This window comes from Nipponia nippon, unplaced genomic scaffold, assembly GCF_047370975.1.
Source record: "Nipponia nippon isolate SJK-2023a ecotype South Korea unplaced genomic scaffold, ASM4737097v1 scaffold_1, whole genome shotgun sequence".
Taxonomy (NCBI): Eukaryota; Metazoa; Chordata; class Aves; order Pelecaniformes; family Threskiornithidae; genus Nipponia; species Nipponia nippon.
The window spans coordinates 29,310,633-29,337,661 of record NW_028262290.1 but is presented as its reverse complement, the minus strand read 5'-3'; the positions used below and the strand labels follow the sequence as shown (position 1 = coordinate 29,337,661).

Here is a 27,029-nt window from a genome sequence, read left to right as displayed (position 1 = left end):
TGATGGGTTTAGCAAAACTGTAAATAAATAAACCTGGTCTTAAAGGAATTGCATTAGGCAACATTTTCTTACCCATCTAGCTTCATCATATTTTTTGTATCCTTAGTTACATAAATATTTACATATATGAATAGCTTCACGTGTGTAAATCTTGCACAGTTTCCTAATATCCTGTGTTACTGAGCCTGAAGAAAGTCCTGTGAAAAAGCTTCTATGCAATTATTTCAGACTTGTAAATGTTAAAGCTATATGGAAGACCTGGACTTCTTAGTTTTCTTTTGATGGAAAAAAAAATATTAATGTATTAATTCACTTCTCTTTTACCTCATTAGTTCTATCCATTTTACATGTTAGATAAATAAAGGTGAAGTTCTGGTTCTATTTCTTCATGTAAGAGAAATGCTAGTTTTTCTGAACTGGCTACACACAACAGTTTATACGTGAAAGTTTCAGAACCAGAAAAGCCAGAGAAATAAAAACTGAGAGGCAATTCCAGTGGGATATATGTTAGACTCTTATGGTTCTATTTCAGGCTATTCCTGGCCATTTAGACTTGGCCTTTATTTTTCCCCAGGTATCATTGTCATTCATTTGATTGTGATTGACATCTAAAACCCTGTCCAAAACCAATATTAATCCTTTCTGAATATTTTTGAGAGCTTTCACTTTTTCTGAGTATAATTCATAGTTTCTTATTTATTCTTTCAGATAAGAGAAGAACTTCTCAAAAGGTAAATTATCATGACTTGGATGAATTGTGTAACATCAGTGAGCTCCAGAACAGGTAACTGTAAGCTGATGCCAGTGTATTTGTTAGAGTTACACTGAAGGAGGAAAGTAGTTACGAAGACTCTTGAAGCATGGTTTTGGCCTGAGAAGTCTGTGGGGAAAATATACCTGCTGTAATTTGCTCCCTGCTTATGTTCAGCGTTGTTTCCTTTCTTTGGGGCTGGGAGTATTGCAACTTATACTGACAAACACTACAGAATTAGGACAGCTTTGCAAAACTGATGTGTACTATAGCATGGAAATATACTTCTTCACTTTTCCAGTACTAATAAGTCTTCAGTGCTATTTAGAAGAAAATATTCTCTTCTGACACACATTGCAAGTAGGCTTAACACTGATGAGAATGGTGACCATATTAAAACTAGAATACACAAGGCAGGGTGGATCACTTGAAGAAATATTTTTTTACAAACTCAATTACTTGACAATATCATATGGGAAAAATAAAAAAGTCTCATGATGATCAAGTCTATGCTACTAATGAACCTAGTGTTAAATGGAAATACAGCCAGCTGTGTTAATGTTAAGACATCATGTATTTCAAGTCATGCATTGGTAAAGATGTGTTTTGTATTAAATGCTTTAATGTGATATGGTTTTCTAAATAACACAAGTACACAGAAGTCTGTCCTTGAAAGGAAACAGAAGTCTTAGGCTGTTAAGACTTCAGAGCATGGAGAACCTCAGCCACAGCACTTCATTAATGCAGCGATTTCATTTATTATGCTAAAGCTGACTTGTTTGCATGTGTAATGAGTTGCTTCTCTGATTTTTGGAAGAGATAAATCTTATGCAAATCACTTTGTAGATATGCAGACATTCAAAATTTTTAAATCAAAGATTTTTGTTTTATAATTAAAAATAAGTTTTAAGGAATATTAAACAGAGATTGCATTATGCAAAAAGCTGAAGTGAGCTGCATATTGCTGTGGCTGACTAATATATTGCAGGTATCACAATCATATTGCCCTGTGATAAGCAGTTCATGAACAGCAGCAAGAGGAGAGCAAGAAGAAAGTGGGAATTAATAGAAAAAGGGGCATTCAAACATTTATTCCTAAGCCCAGCAAGGAGACTATAAAGAAATCCAAGATACAAAAGTAGGCAGGTGAGGTAGAGAGAAGGTTGTAGCAACTGCTGTTAGTCATATGTGCTGTCACTTTCCAGCAATTTCCAGTCATGTTCAGAGTTTTCCTAAATCTGGTGTTAATATACTTCTAAGATAATTCTAAAAGACAGGTGTGATATGTAGTAAAAATGGTTAATGCCTTTCCCAGTGTTGTGCAGTTTATCTTCTTGCAAACTTCTTTTTTCAGAAGAACTTTCTCTTTCAGCTGATCCTTGTTTTTTCCCTGTTTTCAACATTACTATGGCTTTAATAAAACCCAAGTGATAAAGCGTAGTAGGAACTGGAATCCCTTCCAAATCTCTATTTTACTGTTAATAAGTAGTGGTCTTCTATGATGAAGTGACTGCATCAGTGGACAAGGAAAGAACTACAATGTAATCTACCTAGGCTTCCGTAAAGCCTCTGATATGGTCCCCCACTACGTTTTGGCCACTAAATTGGAGAGATATGGGTTTGACAGATGGACTGTTAGATGGATAAGGAATTGACTGGATGGTCACATCCAAAGAGTTACAGTCAATGGCTCAGTGTCCAAGTGGACACCATTAATAAGTGGTGTCCCTGAAGGATCTGTATTGGGACCAATACTATTTAATATCTTCATCACCCATATAGATGGTGGGATTGAGTGCCCCCCCAGCAAGTTTGCAGATGACGTCAAGCTGAGTGGTGCAGTTGATTTGCTAGAGGGAAGGGATGCCATCCAGAGGAACCTGGACAGGCTTGAAGTGTGGGCCCATATGAATCTCATGAGGTTCAACAAGACCAAGTGCAAGGTCCTGCACCTGGGTCAGGGAAATTCACAGTATCAATACAGGCTGAGAAATGAAGGGATTGAGAGCAGCCCTGTGGAGAAGGGCTTGGGCATACTGGTGAATGTAAAATTGGACCTGTGCCAATATATGCTTGCAGCCCAACCATATCCTGTTCAGCCTGGAGAAGAGAAGGCTCCAGGGAGGCCTTTCAATATATAAAAAGGAGGCTTATAAGAAAGATGGAGAGAGACTTTTTTTCCAGGGCCTGAAGGGATAAGACAATGGTTTTAAACTGAAAGAGAGTAGGTTTAGATTGGACCTAAGGAAGAAACTTTTTATGGTAAAGGTGATGAGGCACTGGAGCAGGTTGCCCAGAGAAGCTGTGGATACCAGATCCCTGGAAGTGTTCAAGGTCAGGTTGGATGGGGCTTTAAGCAACCTAATCTGTGGAAGATGTCCCTGCCCATGGCAAGGGGGTTGGACTAGATAATCTTTAAAGGTTCCTTCCTACCAAAACCATTCTATGATTCCATTAATATGTTGTGTTACATGAATTTGTTGAGGGTTTCTTTTTTTACTCTGAAAATCAAGAATCCATTAACAAAAGCAGCTACTCAAAGCAAAAGTGCCTCATTTTTATCTTGGTGGTTTTTTACTTGCTACAAGGATATGGTATAGATCATCAGAACAAGCAAGTAGGATTGCAGGCATAGATTTTTTCAAGATTAATTAAAATGGACAGTATTCAGTAGGACTGATGTAATGTCATTCTTCGAAGAGGAAAGCTTAGTGGTTTGTGTTCTGACAGTTGTTTTTTTTTTTTTTTTTTCCTCCTTCAGGAAGCCAAATAGGAATTGTCAGTTTCTGAGTCTCAGGAATTAAATACTGTTCTTCCTGGACTCCTGTAAATAGCAAAATGCAGATTAAAACAGCAGTGGGAAGGGAATTAGCTAAACATGTGCATTCATCCTGTTCACATTCTGGAACGTCTTTGTAAATGAGACTAATTTTGATTATCATAGCTTAGAGAATTTTCCTATGTGTAAATAGATTAAAAACATGTTACAACAGCTGTTAATGCCCAGGCACATGCAGGCTAAACTGATTGCTAGTATCAATCCTATAGCTGGCCATTTGTTAGGATCCTTAGGAAAGGAGAAAGTTTGAGTAGTTCGCTTGGAAGAATGGCTTATACAAAGCAACGCATTTCTTCAAGGATTCACTTTAAATAGGTTTTCACTTTCTGAGCATTGAAACAAACAAAAGGAAGCCTCATGCACTTTTTTGTCCTTCCAAAGTTTCAAGACCTCTTTATTCTCAATTTTAGAAAACTTAAAGGAAGGGTATGATGTTACGAAGCATATACACAAGAAGTTTCAACTCATTTGCTGTAGTTACTATGGAGTTTTTTGTAAGTTTTAAAGCTTCTAGGGCGTTTGCACTAGTGAGAGAACAGGTTGCCAGAATACAGTGAGCATGAAGATATTTAACAAGACTAATTTTAGCCTAGGGAAGCACATCCCTTGGCTACTTTTGCAGTCAAATATACTTTCACGTTTGACTTGCTCAGTGGAAGAGTGACTGTCTTCTCTACGGCTTCCCTTCTGCCCCTGAGGATGAAATGGTTGAGGAGGTGATCCCAACTTCCCTTGCTATCGCTTAACCCTAAACCACTCACACAGCTGCTTTTTAGGGCTATGTTCCTATTGGTCTTTTTACAGTCTGTGGTCCTACCTTGCTCTTTTCTACCTCTGTTGCTCTGGCCTAGATGATTTCTTTTTCAGATGTCCTGGTTTCAGCTGGGATGGAGTTAATTTTCTTCCTAGTAGCTGGTAGAGTGTTGTGTTTTGGATTTAGGATGAGAATAATGTTGATAACACACTGATGTTTTAGTTGTTGCTAGGTAGTGTTTATACTAGTCAAGGACTTTTCAGCTTCCCATGCTCTGCCAGATGCACAAGAAGCTGGGAGGGGGCACAGCCAGGACAGCTGACCCAAACTGTCCAAAGGGCTATTCCATACCACATGATGTCATGCTCAGTATATAAACTGGGGGAGCTGGCCGGGGGGGCAGTGATCGCTGCCTGGAGATGTGCTGGGCATTGGTCAGTGGGTGGTGAGCAGTTACATTGTGAATCACATGTTTTGTATATTTTTTTATCATTATTATTATTATTGTTATTTTCTCTTCCTCTGCTGTCCTGTTAAACTGTCTTTATCTCAACCCATGGGTTTTACTTCTTTTTTTTTTTTTTTTTTTTTTTTTTTTCCCCCCGATTCTCTTCCCCATCCCACCAGGGGTGGGAGGAGGAAGGTGAGCAAGTGGCTGTGTGGTGCTTAGATGCTGACTGGGGTTAAACCACAACATCAGGTGTCCAGAAACATACAGATTCTTTACATGTGTTACCAGTTATGTCAGACTCCACGGAAATTCAGCCATGTGTCACAGCTCCAGCATGATGTGCATACCTCTCCTATGGGTCATGCTTCAGTTATTATTGCTACCTGCTAGTGTAGAGTTTACCTTGAACTCTCATGCTGAGGCTATAATATTTGGGAATTACTCTTTCTGCCATAATCTGTTAGTCCTGGCATCAGATCATCCAGGAAGCAAAAGACTGGAAATGGGGAAACTTGACTTTGCTAGGAAATGGCCTCGCCAGTGTTTGCAATGTTTGTATATAACTGCAATATATAATGTAAATATGTCCTCCAGCAGAAAAGCAAATATCCTCTCTGCTGAAGTGGCATTCCTGTTTGATTTTTTTTTTTTAATATGAACTCCCACATGATAGATCTCCACAGAAAAAAATTACAGGAATGATATGGTCAGAAAATTTGTAATAGGACCATGTATGAGGCTGACTTTCTGTTCATTGTTTTTCTGTTTAGAAGAGATAGAGAGTAGTCTGCTTAATGTGACCCAAGGTTACAATTACCACAGAGCATGTGAACAGGAAAGATGGCATGAAAGCAACTTTGCAATTTAGCCTTATGCTAGCAAAAATCTTTGGAATTCTCAATGCCTTTGTTTGGTTCATCTGAGAAAGTAAAAAAACCCAAACAAACAAAAAAAAACCCCAAAAAACCAAAAACAACCAAACCAAACAAACCACCACCTCATACATTAATACCATTTTTAAATGCATGCCAACTGCTCTCCGAACACTTTAATTGACTTAAAGCAATCCAATGGTCTTTCAAATAATTAGTTGGGAGGGGAGAAGCAGCCAAAAACAGATACACAACATGTATGCTCACCAGTTTTATTTCTCTTTTAGTATTTACATGGTGTAAGTTGGGTTTTTTCTTTTAAAAAAAAAAAATCCACAAGCAAATACATCAAAAAACCCCAACAAAACCTACAAGCATTAAATAACTTTTACTCAGTAATATATGCTTCTTATGGTACTGACCTCTTTATTTTGGTTCGAAGTGCTTGTACTTTTTGAGGAGTCCTTCATACAGAGCCAGAGCAACTACAGACATTTGCTGATCACGGTACAGGATGTGATATATCTGTCAGTATAAAATTGGACAGCTCAAAGAGAATTGTTTAGTACATTTATGAAATCTGCAGACTAGGCTGTTTTAGTTCATAAAGCAATTCACATTCAGGATATGTTCCATGCAAAGTTTGCCTGTTTAGTTCTACTCTTTTGAGGGGAGAAAAAGGTTATTTGATAGTTTGCCAGGGGAAACGTTAAATTGGTGATGTTTAGGAGAATAATTGCTTGGTCTTGACTACAGAATTTTAAATTTTCCTTATGAATTCTCCTCAGAAGAGAAGAAAGGTATAATTTATTGTTGCATTTATGATGAAGAGTTTATTGCAGAATGTGGTTTTCAACTTCAAATATTTGTAGAGCAAAGAAAACTAAAATCCAAAACAGTGCCAGAAAACTAAAATCCACAACAGTGCCTGAAACCTTAAGACTACTTCCTTGTGCATTTCTAACAACATAACTGCATTGAAGACTAGACTGACATCTGAGCTTAAGTGTGTGCAACTACTCTGAGTTGCAGAGTTGTCCCCTTATAAAGTGAAAAGGGAAGTGGTCACTCGGCAGCAAGGAACATGCTACTAACACATGGCTCTGCTCTTCTGTGACAAACAGCAAATGTATGACGTATCCAAAAATAAATACTTTGGAAACAGTATGAATTTTAAGCTGTATCTGAATAATTTATTGATGGCAATAACCTTTTCATTTGGGACACCTCAGGAGTGTGTTTCTGAATAATTCCAGTAAAAGTTTCTTCAAGATAGTACCCAGTTGAAATAATTCAGCAATGGGTATATTCAGATGTTTTTGAAATTGGTTAAAAACATATCAAACTGCTTTTTTTTTTTTATGAAGTGGAATATATAAATTTTCATTTCCCTTGACTCGTTCAATAAAAAATGTGCTTTAGATGACTATTTCTATGCCTAACAAATTTGAAGGATGATCTTAGCATGCAAAGAAAGAAGGATGAATGTCCTAAATTGCATATATTTATAACCATACTAGACTGATCTTAGATATTTTCTTCTCTTAGAAACTAATAGGCAAGTCTTCATTGACTTTGGCAGGGCTTGATACTGTGTTATGACACTTTTTATTATGAGCATAACTTTTTTATTTATTGTGCCCAGTTGATTAAATTTACTTAGTGTGTTAATAATGCAAAGAGAGATTTTGCTTGTCTGTTTATCATAAAGTACTACCTCTTCTGAGAGGGAATTACAAAGCAGGTATCTGTGAAACAAAGAGGCAATATCTCAGTATCTTTTGTTAGGCTGACTGGTTAAATGAAGAAAAACTGAACAAGTTTTTGGGAAACTCAAAAATTTCTTTCCAAATCAACTAACATAGCAGAATCTTCCCTCCCTTGTTGGCTTTGACCTGCCATCTAGTAATTCCCTTGTGACACCCATGACTGTTTTTAAAATTTTTTTCAGTACTTTCTCAAGGTTATTTCCATTGCACACCTGCCATAAGTGTACAGCATAACAGTAGAATTGCACTGCTGACACCTGGCAAACTTCTGTATGTATGTACTCTAGCAGGAGACAAGAAGTTTTGCATGGTTTATAGATGCTCACAGACAAGACCAATACTTCTACGTAGCTGCTTGAATGAGACATGAATACTGTTAATCCGGAATTCTTTGGTGCCCTTTTAAGGCTGTTTTTGAAAGACTTTAGTCAACTGTTTAAAATCATTTTGAGAACTCTTCTTTTTAGGTAGTAGTTTTATTTCTCTGGAGAAACCAAATTTGATCTTTTTAGTTACACTGTATCTGTGCCTTCTTTCTATGATATACTTTTTATGTTTTCATTGTGGTGTCTTCTTTTAAAAACAGTTAATGCAAGGAGCTCATCAAAAGATTATTGAACTTTATCTGAAAGCGTTCTACCAGGAAAACAGTGTATTGCCAAGAATTGCTGAAGCACATCTCAAAAGACAATAAAAATACTTTTGATTTCGTTGCACTCAAAAAAAAAAAAAGTTTCTTTTCTTGCTGTTCTTGAGAAAGATTAAGAAAGAACAGCATAAGATACTATCAGGTCAAGCTTTACCACTGCATACATGGAGCAGCTGGAGGAGACAAAGATTAGTAGCTAGTGGTAAATTCATTTTCTGCATGAGCAGAAACATCTGTTCATTGCTGAGAAGTTCATTTGTCCAACCTTTCAAAAAATTTTAGTTATACATACCCCCTTCTCAGCAGGAAGATGAGTTTGTGTGTTTGAGGGGGAAGATTAAAAGAGTGGCTGCTTTTATTTATTGCATTTTGTTTGCAAAAATGTGAGCTGTATAGAAAGTACATTGCTGATGAGAAAGTACCTATAGCATACATGTATGCCAGTCTAGTTACATCACACTTTGCACCTGTGTTGTAAGCTCCTGGCCACAAGACTGCTTGGTTATGAGATCATAGTTACTCCCTGTGGTGGGTTAACCTTGGCTGGCTGTCAGGTGCCCACCATGCTGCTCTATTGCTCTCTGTCCTCAGCAAGACAGTAGGAAAAAAAACCCAAAAGATGAAAAAACTCATGGGTCAAGATAAAGACAGTTTAATAAAGAAAAACAAAGGCCATGTGCAGAAGCAAATTTTTCCTGACACTGTTGGTGAGTGAGCCAACTAGGGAAGGTGCCCCGCTGGACCTGTTGTTTGTGAACAGAGAAGGACTTGTGGGTGATGTGATGGTTGGAGGCCATCTTGGACATAGTGATCACGAAATGATAGAGTTTTCAATTCTCAGAGAAGTAAGGAGACGGATTAGCAGAACTGCTACCTTGGAATTCTGAAGGACAGACTTTGGGCCTTTTTAGGAGCCTGATTGACAAAGTCCCTTGGGAGGCAATACTGAAGGCCAAAGTAGTCCAGGAAGGCTGGACATTCTTCAAGAAGGAAATCTTAAAGGTGCAGGAGCAGGCCATCCCCATGTGCTGAAAGATGAGCCAGTGGGGGAGAAGACCGGCCTGGCTGAACAGAGAGCTTTGGCTGGAACTCAGAAAGGAAAAAAAGAGCATTTATGACCTTTGGAAGAAGGGGCAGGCAACTCAGGAGGACTACAGGGATGTTGTGAGGTTATGCAGGGAGAAAATTAGAAGAGCCAAAGCCCGGCGAGAACTTAATCTGGCTGCTGCTGTAAAAGACAACAAAAGAGGTTTCTATAAATACATTAACAACAAAAGGAGGGCTAAGGAGAATCTCCGTCCTTTATTGGATGTGGGGGAAAACATAGTGATAGAGGACAAGGAAAAGGCTGAGGTAGTTAATACCTTCTTTGCCTCAGTCTTTAACAGTCAGACCAGTTGTTCTCAGGGTACCCAGCCCCCTGAGCTGGAAGACAGGGACAGGAAGCAGAATGAAGCCCCCATAATCCAAGGGGAAATGGTTAGCAACCTGCTACACTACTTACACATGCACAGGTCTGTGGGGCATTGGTGTGTTATCAGCAGTGTCCCAGCTACAAACGCAAAGCACAGCACTATGAGGGCTGCTATGGGGAAAGTTAACTCCATCCCAGCCAGCCCCAATGCACTACCAAGCAGACGTTGGCCCATGGGCTGTGTTTAGTCTTGACAGTGGCAATAGCTGCTTGAAGTACAGCTATATCTTGTTTTGGCCACTGTGGTGGTATGCAGAGTGGACTTCTTTTACCCCCAAAGTCTGTGGCTTACTGAAACAGATGCCTTTGAGTATTGGTTTGCATGTGGTCTACTAAGTGATGATAACTTACAGGTTTGGTTTGAATTTTTTTTTTTCCTTCTCTCCAACACAGTACCCTACTTAGTGGCTTGTACACCAAAATGATTGAAAATTTTTCTTCTAGATTAAAGTCAGATTTTTCAAAGGAAAACATTTTGGTGAAATTTTTTTCAACCAAGCCATAAAAGTGAATCTGTTTGTATTATTCACATGCAGAAAAAAAGAATTTGGATACTTGGGAGTGAGTCTTATTTCTACAACTCAGCAGTGAGTCTGGTACTTTTTATTTGCTAAGCCTAATGGTGATTATAATTGTGTTTTAAACAGAATACTCCTAAAATTAATGGTCTTCCAGGAATGCATGAAATCCATTAACGATATTGGAAAAGAACAGACTTCCTATACTTTTCAATATACAGTACTCTAGGGATGACTTACAGTCCAAGATCTTGCACTTAAGGACTAAGAGGGACTTTTAAATTGGTATTAAAATACCAGTGGAGTCAAGGTGCCTCAGGAATGTGCTATGCTGTAGCACCTAGTGTGCAAGTTTGCCTGTTGTGAAGGTGTGTTGAAGATGAATTCTGAAACTATTCTGTAACTGTTTAAAAGTACTTCTTATTTTTTTAATAAATATTTTTAGTAATTGGTAATAGAAAAGGCAGTATGCTTTTGAATAACTAAACTACAGGCAAATATCAAATTACCTTCTGTGAGCTATCTCTAGAAATGGCAAATTTTGCCAAAATTTTCACTTTTGTCTAGGAAATATAGGATATAACATCATGTGAACTCCTTTTAATTTTGTATTTGAATCAGTCTTAAGACTGCTGTATAAAAAGCTGCTTTGGGGAATCAGTGTCCTCAGACGCGGATTATTCTGTCTGAAAAGTTAACCCTGAATTAAAAAAAAAAAAGTACGTTTCATAGAAGCATCTGCCTTTGGTAGCTTGAAATAATGATGAATTACTTCTACCTCTGCTCACTTTTTTTTTTATAATTTACATCCTCTCATGTTCTCTCACATAAGCAGTGCTCTATAAAACAGAAGAGAAATGAAGGTTATCAGTATTATACGGCTACAGTTTGGGCGGAAAAAAAAAATAAAACCCCTACATTTTTAGGCCATTGATCAAATTATTCCTTGATATACAGACTCATGGCCTTCCAAGGAGAGCTACAAATCTTGCTTTTACATGTGATTCTCTTACGAAACTTTGAGATGTGTAAAAGCTGTGTTGACACATTTGAACTAAAAGTACTGTAATTTTCCCCCGCACCGTATTAGTTTCCCCTATTTTTTTTTTTTTTAATAGAGGGTTAGTAACATGGTTTATTAGTTTCTGTGTCTACCTTACCCTTGTTGATGCTGACATGGATTGGGATCCAAACTTGTGGAAAAAGCTCTCCTTTTTTTTCTTTTGGAAAGAATTTGCTTTGCAGGTATCAGTGGGATTATTGCATGTGTATCTGAAGACAAAATTTGGCCTAGTGACTTGAGCTTGTTTGCATCAGGCTTAGCTGCAGAGTGCTAGGGAATTGTTCATAACACTAGGCAAATATTGTAATTGCTAGATTATAGACAAGAGCCTTGCAGCAACACCACTGAGCAAAGCAGTCTTGAGCTTTGCATATTTAGATTCTCCTGATACTGAATTCAGGCTTTGAGGCGATCTGCAATTGTTTTCTTCTGGGACTGTTGAAGTTAGAATGCAAGATCTTAATTATGTGCAAGACCCACCCAGTTTAGGATAATTTACTACTGCTTATTTTGGGCAGTTCTCTTTTTGTTTTATAGAAGCATGTCTTCCAGTAGATTCCCTGCCCCAAACATTTCCTCCCCCTTTAAAATTCCTGTCTGATCATATGAACGTCTTTTGAAAGTACTAATCTGTTCTGACTTTGATTCCTAAAATGCATATGTGTGCAGGATGTAGAATCACTGCAATAATGATGTGACTAGTACAGTATCTCACTTAATAAATCTTTGGATGATACGTGAGAAAGCTGTTGGCTTCCATGGATGCAGGTCAAGCCTGGAATCCTAAGAGGAGCATTCTCTGAAAGCTGCACTCTAAATATACCAAAAAGCATCTCAAAAGGTCAGAGAGATAGGAAGAAAGCAAGACAGTTTGAATGTCTGTGGCTAATATGATATGGGTGGTTTTTCCATACGTAATGCAGTTAGTTCATTACAACAGCCTTGTTAAAGTTCTGTTTTGGCTCTCATGTTGAAAAACTGTTGCAGGACAGGACAAGATTAATGGAAAACCAGTCAACTAGATCACCCAGTTAACCTGGTAGGGGATGTTGTAACAGGCTACAGCAGCCTGAAGAAAGGGAACAAAAAAGCACCAGGGTGCTTAGATGGAGCCAGGAAATGCTGCCAGCAGGAATTTACAAACCCGAATTAAATGTTAGAATGAAAAGCCACTTTTAATATGCCAGGCAAATAGCTCACCAGAAGTCCTGAAGAGTTGCAAGTGCCATCATTTTACACTTTCTAAGAGTTAGTAGCAGGTATTTAAGCATGTAGCAGGTATTTAGGCATGTAATTCCAGGAGAGGCTTCAGGGCTGTGAATCTTAAGACTTGTCTTAAATAAACACACATGCATCAGTTCTCTCTTCCAAGAGACCAACAAAGATGAAAAAAGATGTCATCTCCTCTATGCAGCGTTCTTTTGGTTTTGGCATCCATCTCAGAGGAGGGAGATCTGAAATAATTTTTTTATCTTTGTCCCATCTTGTAGATTACATGGTATTTTGGGATGAAGTACTCTTGATCTTGTCTCATTGGAGCTGCTGTTTCACAGCATTTAAATCTTTTGTCCAGAGAAAATGAAGATATTTAACCCACTTCTGTTCAGTTGACCTTTGGCCAGCAATGGGAGTCCACTGTTTTGAGAACTGTTCTCATGCTTGAGAGTTTCCTCTCCCTCATCCCCTCCTTTCATCTGGCCATTCTAGCTAATCCTAGATTAATGGCTTTGGTGCCTCACTGGTGATGCAATATCAGCACAGTTGATAAGTGTGTTTTGAGCCTATTGAATGAAGACTTGGAAGGTGGATTCCAACCATTTGCATGAAGGGTAGGGAATGGGCTGGCAGTCTGCACCATTCGGCATAGACCTGTGGCACAGTTATCACTGCTGACTTCTTGTGGCTCTCCATGCTTGCAGTGTGGAGTGCACACTGGACTGTACAACACACTTTCATGACCTCTTAGTGTTCTCTCTGCTAGCAATAATTAGCCTTGTTTCTTTGGGTTGAGTGATACAGGTTCTAGCACAAATATGCTGTCCTTCGTTGTGGCAATAGATTTGCTAGCTTGGGGCTTCTTAAATAGTATTGAAGCATGCAATGAAGATAGAGCTGGAACTTTCTATCATTACAACTTCCACTAAGTGTGAGCCACAACTAGCAATGCGCTGTGGGGGAATGGCTCAATGGTTTGCTCTCCTGCCTGAAGTAAAGAAGCTTTGAATGTTGAGGAGTGGGCATTTGGCCTGTGGTAGTTTTGGTTGACACCAACTTAAAAAAAAATAAAATAAAAAAGTGTGACGATTCTTCTTCCCTCAGGTCGTTTTGAGTTCTGTAATATTCCCCATTACATCAGTGTATCTTTAAGTCCTATCACAGAAGTGTACATCTGAGGATGTTTAAGTACTCCAAAAGTAGGAGAGAACATCATCTGCATTTAGACACTATATCTAAGGTCCCAGTCAAGCTCATGTCTTGTATCTTGAACAAGTAAAACCCAAGCTTACCACTATGATTTTTCCAGAAGTTTTTCACAATTGTGTGGAGCCAACCATTGCGATCTGAAGACTCTAAGGTAGGAATGTAAGTGTAGAGAAGCTGCTTCAAATTTGCACATTCTGCCTCCTGCAAGTAAAATTTTAAAATCTGGCATTACTTTGACAGTTTTAATGTCCTAATGTATATTGGCAGATACAGAGAACACAGCATCATAACCATTTTCAATTTTTAATCCTGAAGAACAATCAGGATGTATTATATATTTAGCAGTAATCGTCTGAGTTGATATATTTAAGTTAACAGAAATGTCTTGGAGGGAGATGGCTATAGGATGGAATGAATTCCTTTATGGAAATTTATTATTTAAAATATATTGCTTCCTTTAAATGAGAGTCGAAATGGATAGCTGTTTAATCAAAATGAAATAGAGGTGGTCAAAAGATCTGGTCTATAAAAATGTTGGAAAGTTAAGTTAAATTTTCAGAAGTAGCAGTCATAGACAGTCGATCTCTTTTCTTTCAGGAAGCCATTCAATAAATTACAGCACTCAGGGGACTGTTACTTATTTCCTTACAAGAGAAAATACAGATCAGCAGGGATGATTTTGTCCAAGATTCAGACAGAAGAAATACATATATTAAGTTAAATTTTCAGAAAAATGTATGCTTTCCATAGTATAAAGTCTGTGCTGTTAGAAGCTTTGTCCTGGGCCTTGTTTAAAAATAATGTTACTACAGAGTGGAAGACTGTTTGGATGGTTATCTTGGGTTGGTTTAAGTGGACTTGAACATAAGTGCAAGCTGAATGGAAATAAACTATTCTGGATTTAAATGTGAATCTGCGTAGGAATTTAAGTTAAACTGCCACTTTTCTAAGTAGTATTTAGAAACTTCTGTGTCTTCTCCCTTTTGGTTCCCATTCTCCCTGCACATGCAAGCCGTTTGAGCCATTTTCCTACTGTGATCCCTGTCATTACTTTTTTCTTTAATTTTAAGTGCAACTGACACTTGTACCTGTGGGTAAGTTATGATGACATTACATGATAGGCAGCAAAATCTTTAGATCTATAAACTGAAGTGCAGATCTCTACTCATATTGATACTGCCCTATTCCTCAAGTACACAGCATCACACTTGCTGCAATCATGTAGGCAAACTCCTGGTACTGGAAAGACATACAACTAAATAGAGGCCCATAAATTAAATGCTTATTCTTTCTGACAGCATTTGGAGAATTATCCTCATCTCATGCACAAGTGTCACAGCTTGCCCTTCTCCCAAGTGAATCTTGTCTTAGCAGAGGTGTTAATGTGATGTTGTTATGCAAACCTAATACATTTGCTGCCCATTTCCACAGCCATTTGTGGGTGCATCAAGGAGTGCATATATTTCCCAGTACACACCATTTATGCTGTGGTATATGTAAAAGGAGGCTCTTTGTTTACTGCCCATTATGGGCCCCAGTCAGATATAAGCGGTCCATTGGGCTTAGCTTGAGACAATTTCTACCCCAGAATTTGTAGAGTAGAAAGCTACGAAACAGAGCTGCTCTACTCAGCAGACTGTGGATTTTACATGTGGAGAAAACACTCATGACTTTAATTGTGTAATTAAATTTCACAGAAAGAGCCCTTCACAAGAGTGAGAAACAAATATTTCTGACACGCAGACTCTCACTGCTGCTAGCAGCTTTTTTTGTTTGCCTATTAGTGACAGCCAAATGTTGATGCTTGTATTCACTGACTTATCCCTGTTTACCCAGTCTCCCACCTTTCTCATCTTTGACATATCAAATATTTCACTTTCTAGTGAAAAGGACGTGAAACAATTGCAATACTGAAGTAAGATCATTGCCAGGCAGTTTGTTTTATGTGTTTATTTTGTAAATGGTGTGTATGGTTACTGTGTAGAGGTTTACTGTTGATTCTCTGGCTCCTTCCTTGTTCTTTCTGCTCTAATTTTTTCCTGCTACTAGTAGCCACACATCTTTCAGTTTTCTCAGATTTATAATTATCTGTCCATGCCACTTGGAGCAATCTACTGTGAGAAGAAAGGAGGTATGATACGTCTTTGTATGCTCAGAAGTGCCCAGAACACTGTTTTGACAGACATAATAACCGTATCCTGAGGAATGTCTCTTGAATACCTGTGCGACCCTAGTTTCAACCATTTGCAGTTGACTCTAGCTTCACAACTTCCAAGGTACACTATGACTGACTCTCATGTTTAACCTGAGGTGTTTTGCAAGAGGAATTGCAAATCACGTTCCGCTAACCTGACTATAATCAGACAGAGGAAGAAATACAAGGCCATTTTTGAAATCTGGGATCCTTTCATGTGGGCAAGAAGAAGAAATCACAAAGTTTAATTTGGTCTGATTTTTGTAGATGAAAAGCTGGACATGAGCCGACAATGTATGCTTGCAGCCCAGAAAGCCAACTGTATCCTGGGCTGCATCAGAAGAATTGTGTCCAGCAGGTCGAGGGAGGTGATTCTGCCCCTCTACTCCACTCTGATGAGACCCCACCTGGAGTACTGCATCCAGCTCTGGGGTCCTCAGCACAGGAAGGACATGGACCTGTTGGAGAGGGTCCAGAGGAGGGCCACAAAAATGATCAGAGGGCTGGAACACCTTTCTTACGATGAAAGGCTGAGAGAGTTGTGGTTGTTCAGCCTGGAGAAGAGAAGGCTGCAGGGAGACCTTATTGCAGCCTTTCAATATTTAAAGGGGGCTTATAAGAAAGATGGGGACAAACTTTTAATAGGGCCTGTTGCAATAGGACAAGGAGTAATGGTTTTAATCTAAAGGAGGGTAGATTTGGACTCGATACAAGGAAGACATTTTTTACTATGAGGTTGGTGAAACACTGGAACAGGTTGCCCAGAGAGGTGGTAGATGCTCCATCCCTGGAAACATTCAAGGTCAAGTTGGATGAGGCTCTGAGCAACCTAATCTAGTTGAAGATGTCCCTGCCAATTGCAGGGGGGATGGACTAGATGACCTTTAAAAATCCCTTCCAACCCAAACTATTCTACGATTCTAATTAAGTTACAAGGTTTGCTATTTGTCCATCTGAATTGCTCCCATCCAGTCTCTCAGAATCAAAATGTTGTTTTTCATCTAGTCACCCTCTTTAAAAAGTTTGTGTTGATCAGTTGTGGAGCAATAGCAGTACCATGTGATAGAGACCAAACCATTCTTCTAAGAATTGCAACTCTGTATTACTCGAAGTTTTGCTTAAAATGAACAAATCACGTGTATTGTGCCAGTTTTGCAATGTGTTCACACAAAATACCTTTTTCTGAACAGTGTGTTGGTTTTTCAAAATAGTCTGTCTATGGACAACTCACAAACAGAAGGATGATCTGAATTTAATGAATGTATTGTTTGCTAGAATACTCAGGGCCACTGACTCACTTTTTGGAATGTTATTATTGATTATTATTTTATTCAACTGCTGTCTTCAATGCCTTTGATTACAGTCATGAAATAAAGATTTTTAAAGCTGTTTAACTTAGTCACACAGATTACATTAACTTTAATACTTTGAATATCTCAAAAATCCCTGATGTTACAGATGGAAGCAAAACTGGCAATCTGTAGTAAGGGAATCTCATTTGAATCCAGTTGTACTGGATAATTTAGTATGTGGCGTTGTCAGAACTTTTCTGTATGAAGGAAACACATTGCAAAGCAATTATACCTCTATACTAACACTGGTAAAACTCCTAATTGCTATTGAAAAAGAACACTCTTTTCTGCTACACTTTAAACAGTATTTTTTGATTTTTTTTTTTTTTTTTGGTAATTTGGGAGCAATTTGAAAATTGGGGGCTAAGAAACAGTAGGGTAATTTACAACCAACATAAATGTTGACATAGGAGCTATACCACTATATTTGTATCGGTACTATTGGCAGATATTTTCTTATTAAGAATTACAAAGCTCTGATGAGGAGGCTATATTGAAGGCTAAACTAAATTCTGACATGGTTATAGCATCAATAGATGATAATTTCCCTATGATCAATGACTTTGTGTCAGGATCTAATTTAACTGATAGCTTAAAAATAAGGGTGCCTCTTCCTGAGGCTTCTATAACTTCTATTCAGCCTGCTGCAATCTTTATTTACCCATGAAGTTATTTCATTTTTCATGCATGTGCAAATAGCTTTCTCTGGTGTACCTGTATCAAGTGAAACACAAATTGCATTGACACTGCTGGGCTTAATTAATCTTCTTTTTTCTCCTTTAGAGAAGATGAAGAGCAGTAATATAGGAAATAAATATTGTGGGAGCAGATTTATTTCCCAAGTGAGAGAAAATAGACTAGCTATCTCTAAGGGAGGAGTTAGTTTTTCTTCTGTGGTCTGTAAAATCTGCAAGCAAGGTAACGGTCATGGACAAAATAAAAACAAGGGAGGAGGAATAATAGAAAAGCCAGGCTGAGTATGTAAACACCTAATTATACTTCTTTAATTCTGGCTAGTCAGTGCCTCTTTTTATTTTCATCTTCAGGTTAACACAGGATGCAGAAATGACAGTTACGCCAAGCCAGTAGAAAAAAGCAGAAAGGGATGAAATGTTAACAAAATCCATGAACGTTGGATTGACCAAAGAGAAACCTTAAACCTGCTGTAGGATGGGATACTGTCTTAGGCAGTCTATAGGAAATAGTAAAACAACGGATAAACTTGCAGCATGTTCACTTCAGGGTTTGAATGAGAATCCAGCACTTTGGGGTTGTAGTGCCTTGCTTGCTTGACATTCCGATAGCCAGAACTTTAACATTTTAATATGTTCTAAACTATTACAGAAAGGACCTTCTCTGCAAACTTACATTTGATAATTTTAGATTGTCTTATTTTCATTTTTTAAGTTTAATCAAGAGTCTACATTTATTCATAAGTTCCTTCTGTCTGTTGCTCTAATTTGCTGTTTCCTATGGGCAAGTGAAAAACCCAGTGGTTTTAATTTTCCTCCTTTTTAAATTAAGATTTAATGAAGCACATATTGTTAATACTGTAAAACTATAAACGACGGTGTTTTACTAGCTCATAAGGTAATGCTCAGGTTTTTTACCTTTTTATAGTGAAGTATATGTTTTTATATATTTTGAAGGTTATACAGTGGTTTAAAAGTGGAAGTGAAAGGTTGTTTTAAACAAAAAGGAAACATTAGGAATTATATATTTCATATGTAGAAGAATGGTAAAATGTGCTGATGATTATACTTGAAAAGAATCAAATTCACATGTTATTATATCATTTAACAGATTCTAATGACAACAGAAAATGCACTTGTGGGTTAACCCCAGTAAGGAGTCAAGCCTCACCCAGCTGCTTGCTCACACACCCCCAGCAGCATGGGTGCGTGAGTCGGAAGAGTGAAAGTGTGAAAACTCGTAGGTTGAGAAAAAGACAGTTTAATAGGTAAAGCAAAAGCTGTGTACACAAGCAAAGCAAAATAAGGAATTCATTCTCTACTTCGCATCGACTGGCAGGTGTTTAGCCATTTCCAGGAAAGCAGGGCTTCATCACATACAGCTTTTAATTGGGAAGACAAATGCCATTACTCCAAATGTTGCACCCCCTTCCTTCTTCTCTGTAGCTATTGCTGAGCATGACATCATATGGTGTGGAATATCCCTTTGGTCAGGTGGGGTCAGCTATCTTGGCTGTGTCCCCTCCCAACTTCTTGTGCACCCCCAGCCTGCTTGCTGGTGGGGTGGTGTGAGAAGCAGAAAAGGCCTTAACTCTGTGCAAGCACTGCTCTGCAGTAACTAAAATATCAGCGTATTATCAACACTGTTTTGGTTGCAAATCCAAAACATAGACCCATACTAGCTACTATGAAGAAAACTAACTCTATCCCAGGCAAAACCAGTTCAACCTTTATTGTTCTCTTCACAGTTCTGGGAGTCTGAGAAAGAGATAGGGAGGCAGAGCATGGTTCCACCAGTCTGAGACAGAAACAGGAACAGTGACCAGAGAGAGGGAAAAAAAAAAACCGAAAAACAAAAAACAAAAAAACCAAACCAAACAAAAAAACAAAACAAAACAAGACAAACCCTCACAAGATCAAGGGGATTCTGTATCCTCCTTATGCCAGGCTGAAGGCAGTAGCTTAAAGGAAAAGAGTGAATGGAAGCAAGTCCGTGCTTGGGATGGCAGGCGATCCCCCTCCTTGCCCACCTCCCCTTCCCAGGTGCTTCTGTACAACAGGTATGAGGCTCTGGGTGTGGAAGGCCAGTCAATGGATGATGTGGATGACGGTCCATCTACACCAGAGGTGTTGCCAGGGTCAGAAAGGCCTACCCTGTGTATCATGACCATCTCCATGAGGAAGAAAAGATGGATTATAGTTGTAGGTGACTCCCTGCTGAAGGGAACAGAGGGTCCAATGTGCCAGACAGACCCTCCTCTTAGGGAAGCCTGCTGCCTCCCTGGGGCCTGGGTTAAGGACATCACTAGGAAACTTCCTAGCCCAGTATGGCCCTCGAACTATTGCTCATTACTGCTCTTCCATGTGGGTGGCGATGAAGGCATAACATGTAGTCCAAGGGCAATCAAAAGAGACTGCAGGGCCTTGGGATGGTTGGTAAGGGAATTTGGAGCACAGGTTATTTTTTCCCCTCTCCTTCCAGTTGTGGGCAGCGACATTGGAAGAAACAGATGGACCTGGTGTCACTGCCACCATTTTGGGTTTTTCAGTAATGGGATGGCCTACACGGCACCAGGCTTGCTGGCATCAGATGGGATTCACCTACCTTAAAGAGGGAAGATGGTCTTTGTTAGCGGGGCTCATTGACAGAACTTTAAACCAGGCTTGAAGGGGGAGGGGGATAATATCAGGCTTGACCATGACAAGCTGTGAGATAACATGCCAAGGTTAGAGGGATGGTTAGAGGGATTTCTTATAATAGTAATTCTACTGACCCAAATTAAGTTAAGCACCTTGACTCTATTGTTCTTGTACTGGCAACTTAAGAGTAAGCCTGTTCCTTTATTTGGCTGTTTACTTTCCCAATTGCAGTTGGCCCAATTTTTTCTAGTCTGTGCAGGCATAAGACATCTACTGTCCTACTGTATTATATGCAATATCAGCCATGTATCTGATTTAACTGATGGTTCTATCACTTTAAGCAGCTATTATTACTTTCAGAATATTTTTGCTTTAAATAATCAAATTCTTCTTGTTTTCATGCTCATAGTACAACAACTGTTTAATTCCAAGATGTTAGTTAATCTGCCCTCCAGAAATGTCAGTGTTGCTGCTGCCATTGTTTGCTAGTCTGTGTCTGTGCTGAGCTGCATGCATCCGTGCTTTTGTAAGGAGGTGGGAATCATGGGGGAAGGTGTGTTAGTGGCTGTGTGTGCATTGTGAATGGAACTGGTAATTTGTAGTGTTGACTGATTAAATATTTGTAGATTTGACTCAGCGAGTGATGAGGAGAGTGAGGTACAAGAGAAACAGTGGTGTTTGCTTTGTAGCTTCAACACTGCTGTCAGAGTACTGCGGGTTCGAGCATACAGGATTGTCTAACCTCAGAAGTTGGACTAATTAACTTTTTCACTAAAAAAGAAGTGGTACAACCTCTCATTCATTCTAGAAGTGTTTAAAAAGGTGTTTTGTGTTTTCACAGCTTTAGTAATACAAGTTACCTTTAGGATACGTAAATGATTCTGTTGGAACTAAAAGCAAATGGGATCAAAGATGCCCTTTGCCCGCTTCCTCCTACCATTTCTGTAGCTCTTCTGGAGGTTTCTATCCCCACACTTCTGCTGACATGACTACATATTGCATTGCTTATTTAAATGAGTATGTGAAATGATCTGTGTAGAAAGCAACAAGTTGTTTTTTTTTTTTTTAAACAGTTTTTATTTTCCTGAACCTAGATCATTTCACAGATCTGGCTTCGGGAAGGGTTAAACAGTTGTGTCAATGTAACTGGCAGGCAAGAAGTGTGGGAACAAACAGCTGACAGTGGGTGAGAGGTGATAATGATTTAACCCAGACATGCTGCTAAGTCTCTAATGTAAATCCTTGATGTAACCAGGCTGTTATATTCCAAAGAAGGGAATATGAAAATTCTTGGAGATGATGTCACTGTTCAATAAGACCAGAATTTCATATTTATACAAGTTCAGTAGCAAACTACCATTGAGTTCAGGGAGCCTGCAATCCACTGAAGTCAGTGGTATGGAGTAGTCAACAGATACTTTATGCCTCTTAGTATCAGATACCACATTATCCCTAATGTGGTCTAAATGTGAGCTGTGTTAAAAGAAACTCCCTCCCTTCTTCCACTCCTGCTTTTGGCTTTAAGTGTCCAGTATTTCCCTTGAGGCAGATCCAATGACAGAAATTTAGCCCACCACTAAAAGAATAAACCCAAAACAAATAAAAATTAGTTTTCCATTAGATTGGGTTGCTAAAGTGACTCATCCTGCAGCTGTGGATTAGTTACATCTGATGCAAGGGAGTAAAACAGCAGCTGAGGCTGGGGAAGAGACCACCCTGGTCAGTGACAGCTCACAGTTTCTCCAAACATGCTGTCATATGCTGGAAGAAGCAATCTCACCCTCCAGCCCACTTCCCTCCCCTACCCTCCTGTCAGCATGAGCGTCTGTGTGGCGATGACGTGGAGCTGCAGAAATGACCTGTGGTATTACTAGCCCGAATCAAGTTTACCAAATAGTGATGCTAACTCATATATTGCCATAAGGGAAAGGATAGTGGGGTTTAGTGGCCAGGACTAAGTGAGACTGCTTTTCAAAACAGGGATGGATGCTTGCTTAAAGTGCATGCAAAGCTCTGGACTTAGGATATAGCTCTAAGGCATATTAATCTAATTGAAAATATGCCTTCTGCACTCATGCTGCATCTTCCACTTCCCTCCTTTATATCTGGGCCAGTATTCTTTTGATGTGATGATGGCAACCAGGTTCAGAGACGTAATCTGGTCAAAAACTAAATCCATTTAAAAAATTACTCTTTTTTTGACCGTATGACTTCTCAAATCACCTCATTGCTTTATCAGGTGAATAACAATGGAAACAGAAGAAACTCTGCTAGTAGTAGGCCTGATTTTAGATCTCTTCAGGCAGCTAGTGAATCTCACCCTTAAATATATCTACTGTGGGCTGATGCACTTAAACAACGCTAATCTGGTGCTTCCCTGACATCCCAAGTGCGAACAGCCATATGATGTTAGTAGTTTCATTGTGGAGAGAAAGAGACTTGGCTAGTTCTTTCCCTTTTAGTGTTTCTCTTTTTTAGACACTTAGAATTTTAGCCCTATATTGCTAATTGGTAATAATAAAACTGGAACAACGTTAATCATCCCTCTGCTATTTCCAAGTCTAACACAGTGGAAGAAATCAGTGATCAGAATCTACATCAGTGGAGAAGAAATAATATTTCTTCCTGGTATGATTTCTTTGTGCAGCCAAAGATAGGATATAGAAACGGGTTTCCTGACAAAGAAGACAATCAAAAGAATGATTCTATAATAATTGCAACTGTGAAAAGCTATTTGTCTATTAAAAAAGGAAGGCTTTGTTTTTCTTAATTGTTTGAATTATTTTTGGGTAAATTTGTGTAACTCATTTTGGAGGGGAGATGAACTCATAAATCGGCTGTGAAAATATTCAGTTTGAGCTTTCAGTATACCATGCAGCTGTAAATTCTCTTGCCTTTTCAATCTGCCAGAAAGTTTGAGACCCTCTGAGAGAAAATGGGGGGGGGGAGGGGGAGAAAATCCCTTCTACTCCCACTAATTAAAGACTTTTTGTATGAGGATGATGGATCTGAAGATCATTATCTTTCTGTAGCATGATGATACAAGGCTTTTTCAAGGAAAAGCCTCCAAAGAATGAGTCCCAGGAGTATTGCGAGTAAGGAGTTCAGACTCTGGGCCTGGTGGCCACAGCAAGGAGGATGGGTCGTGCTCTGGTTCAGAAATTCTTGGTGGCCAGGGAGGATGGTAAGGTCTTGTCTTTGGTGGCATATGTGACTGTGGCTGGTAGATGCTGCTAACAATCCCAGAGGACTGAGGGACGCTTCCCCTTAGCCAGCAGATCATCATTTTGCTGTCTGTGGGCTGATGCATTTTATTGCTTTGTCTTTCCTCTCTTAATGCTTCTCTTGAGATTTTCCTGTCCTATGTGTACAGAAGAGAGAAATACACAACAGAGTTCAGTGAGGATGGACCGTATACATCTTGTAGTTTGAAGGCTGAGCTGGTGTTGCAGACCAGATTCAGGTTCAAAGGCAAATCAGGAGTAGGAAAGAGCTCCCTCCAAGGCAAGGCTGTTGTAATGATGCTAAGGGACCCTGACGTGGATCAGTTTTTTCCAGCACATGTACCTTGACGTGTCCTACACTGGTCCAGCTGCACACTGACTGATAGACCTGGGCAAGTCTTTCAAACCTGGGGTTAGAGAGTTTGGACGTTTTTTTTTTTTCCAGAAGATAAACATAATAAATAAAAAGTTGTATTTAAAAAAATGCTGCTTGAAATGCTTTCTTTGATCCAAAATGACATATTTTATTTTAGTGTTATAAGATCACATTTTAACCTTTATTTTAGATTTCTTTCCTATTTTAAACAAAAATGTCACTTTCCAGCAAAACATGCAAGAAAATGTTTTTATTTGAAATTTGCAGTCACTCATAAAATTATGACGGTAAAAACATTATATCTGTGTTTAATTTTTTTTCCCCCACTGAAACTATTACCTAAATTAAATCCAAATAAATTATTAATTTGGGACCTCTGAAGCTCAATTTTCTTTCAGCAAAATTCACTATTTTGTTCAATACTCTATACTGCTCTTCAGATAATTCATGCGGCACAGATATGTAACTGTAGAAAAGCAGGCTGGTCTCCACCCTGTTTCATCCTTGTTCCAGGAAGAAATGTTTATGTAGGCATTTGTGGGAATGTAGCTGGGAAACCTCTCCCAATTCTTTCCCAAGTGATCTTGTCACAGATTTCTCTTTATGGAGTGGTGAAAAAAAGTTTTGTATGTGCAATCTTTAAAATTACAGAAGAAAAATTTTGTTTCATGATTTGATGAATTGATTCACAATCAGTATAATGTGCAACTAAAAATGAATTATGCTGATCAATCTTATAAGTCCATACAGTTGTCTCGCTGAGAGCTCTAGTCTTTGTGTTTTGTTCTCTTCTGTTATAGTCCAAACCAAACAGATTTTCAAAAGATGAAAAATCTGCAGTGCCTTTTTGGTGCTTTTTTATTTACAAAATTGAATTGCATACTAATTTTTACTGTGGGCTCTTGGACCTTCGCTAGGCAATTTTGGTATCACGTTCCGAACTCTAGCATGTGAAAAGATCTATTGAAGTTAATGGTAAGGAATTTTTCGGAGTTGTTCATTGTTGATCTTCCTCTGCTCCTTTACTAATTTCAGCTGAAGCAAAGTGAAATTGTGCTAAGTGTTTCTGGAAATCCTTCCTTTCAGAGGAATAAAATAGATAGCTTGAGACAGTAATGTTTTCAGAAAATTACACTTATTATTTACCAAAAAAATTTCCTCATCTGCAGATTCTGCTGAATATGTGTTTTTTTGACTCCCCTGGACAGAAGGATGAATAATAACTTCAGGATTTGACCCTGTGTATTTTTTTTCTTTGATCTTACAATACTACTTTCTGGTGATATTTATCCTTTTTTCTTTTTACTTCCTTTGGTAAATGAATATATGTGGAGCTTTTAAAAAAATTGCTTCAGTGGAGCTAGTAGAAAGGGAATTACACAAAACTATTCTCTCTCCCAAAAAAAAAATCCCCTTGAAACAGCTAATTATTGTCATGTTTGTGGGTGTCCCCTACATTAAGACTTTTCTGAACTCCCACGGTTCTGGACTGTCTTGGTTTCTGACCTCCCAAGTAAAAAATCCAGTGGAAATGCAATGTCAAAACACTTCTCCTTGATCTCTCTGAAAAGGCTCTTTCTTGTCATAGTTTCAAGTTCTTCAGTGGCAAACCTATTAATTACACAGCAGATAATTAGGACCATATAAAAGCCATAAAAAAATCCCATACTTTGAAATCACTTCAAAACAGCAACAGAGGCTAGATCTCTTTGTAAACTAGCTAATACTGGTAAAGGTTTATATCATAGAATATTCAAGCATATTCTTCATTATTATCTGGAAAGAAAAAAAAAAATCTAAATATTGTCTCTTGGCCACTTCCATAACAACAAAATCAATTCCTTTTAGTTTTTTGTTTGGTTGGCTGTTGTTCGTTTTTGTTTTTTGTTTTTTGTTTTTTTTTTCTGAAATTGTAACAACAGATTTTTTAAAATTCCCAGAATGACTGAAAGTATCACTGAAAAGAGTCTGGCTCCGTCTTGTGTACATTCTCCCATCAGGTATTTGTACACATTGATGAGATCCACCCCGAGCCTTCTCCTCTCCAGGCTGAAGAGTCTCGGCTCTCTCAGCCTTTCCTTGTATGTGAGATGCTCCATTGTCTTAATTGTCTTTGTGGCCCTTTGTTGGACTGTCTCCAGTATGTCCACGTCTCTCTCATACCGGGGATCTGAGAACTGGACCCAGAACTCCGGGTCTGTCCTCACCAGTGCTGAGCAGAGGTGTAGGTTCACTTCTCACCACCTGCTGGCAATAGTTTGTCTAATGCAACCCTGGACATCACTTGCCTTCTTTGCCACAAGGGCACATTGTTGGCTCATGTTCCACTTGGTGTCCACCAGGACGCCCAGGTCCTTTTCTGTCAAGCAACTTTCCAACTGGATGGCCCCCAGCATATGTTGGTGCAGTTCCTCCCCAGGAGCAGGAATTTACACTTCTCCTTGTTGAGCTTTGTGAGGTTCCTATCAGCCCATTTCTCCAGATGTCGAGGTCATTTGCATGGCTAATATGATCATTTTGCTGCTCAGGTAAAAAGGTATTATTTCCTCACTTAGTGTAATACAAATTTTATTTTTCCTTCTCTTGAAGCCTGTTTCTAAATGAGAGTACAGTTTTGCAGTCAGGATCAGGGATTTAATCTGTAACCAAGTGTTTCTTTTTCATATGTCAGTTGTGGATATTTAAAGTAAAGTAAAGAGTAAGTTTTGGGTTGATTTCCTGTTAATTCTAGGATATTTTGTGTATTTATTGAAAGTATGTATATATAACAGTTTGCTAAGGCAAACTGGCATAATTTTGTTATGTCTAATGTCTTTCTAACACATTTAGTCTCATTAGATGTAAAACTCCATAAGAATAAGCAGTAATATTTTAAAGAATCTTTTTCTGGATAAATATTGTGCTGATATCTGAATGAATGTATTCTGGATTGCCATAAGGTCATGTGTCTCAGAACAAAGCTAAAACCTTATTTCTGTTTTAAAATG

At 38.6% G+C, this 27,029-nt stretch overlaps 1 long non-coding RNA gene across 1 annotated transcript in view; it reads left to right on the top strand.

The window, feature by feature from the left end:
* The first annotated feature begins 705 nt into the window (after positions 1-705).
* Positions 706-27,029, top strand: part of LOC148057280 (uncharacterized) — a 45,186-nt gene continuing 18,862 nt past the window's right edge. The window contains exon 1 of the long non-coding RNA XR_015702070.1: positions 706-784. This is a non-coding gene — a long non-coding RNA (uncharacterized LOC148057280). The remainder of the gene's footprint in view (positions 785-27,029) is intronic.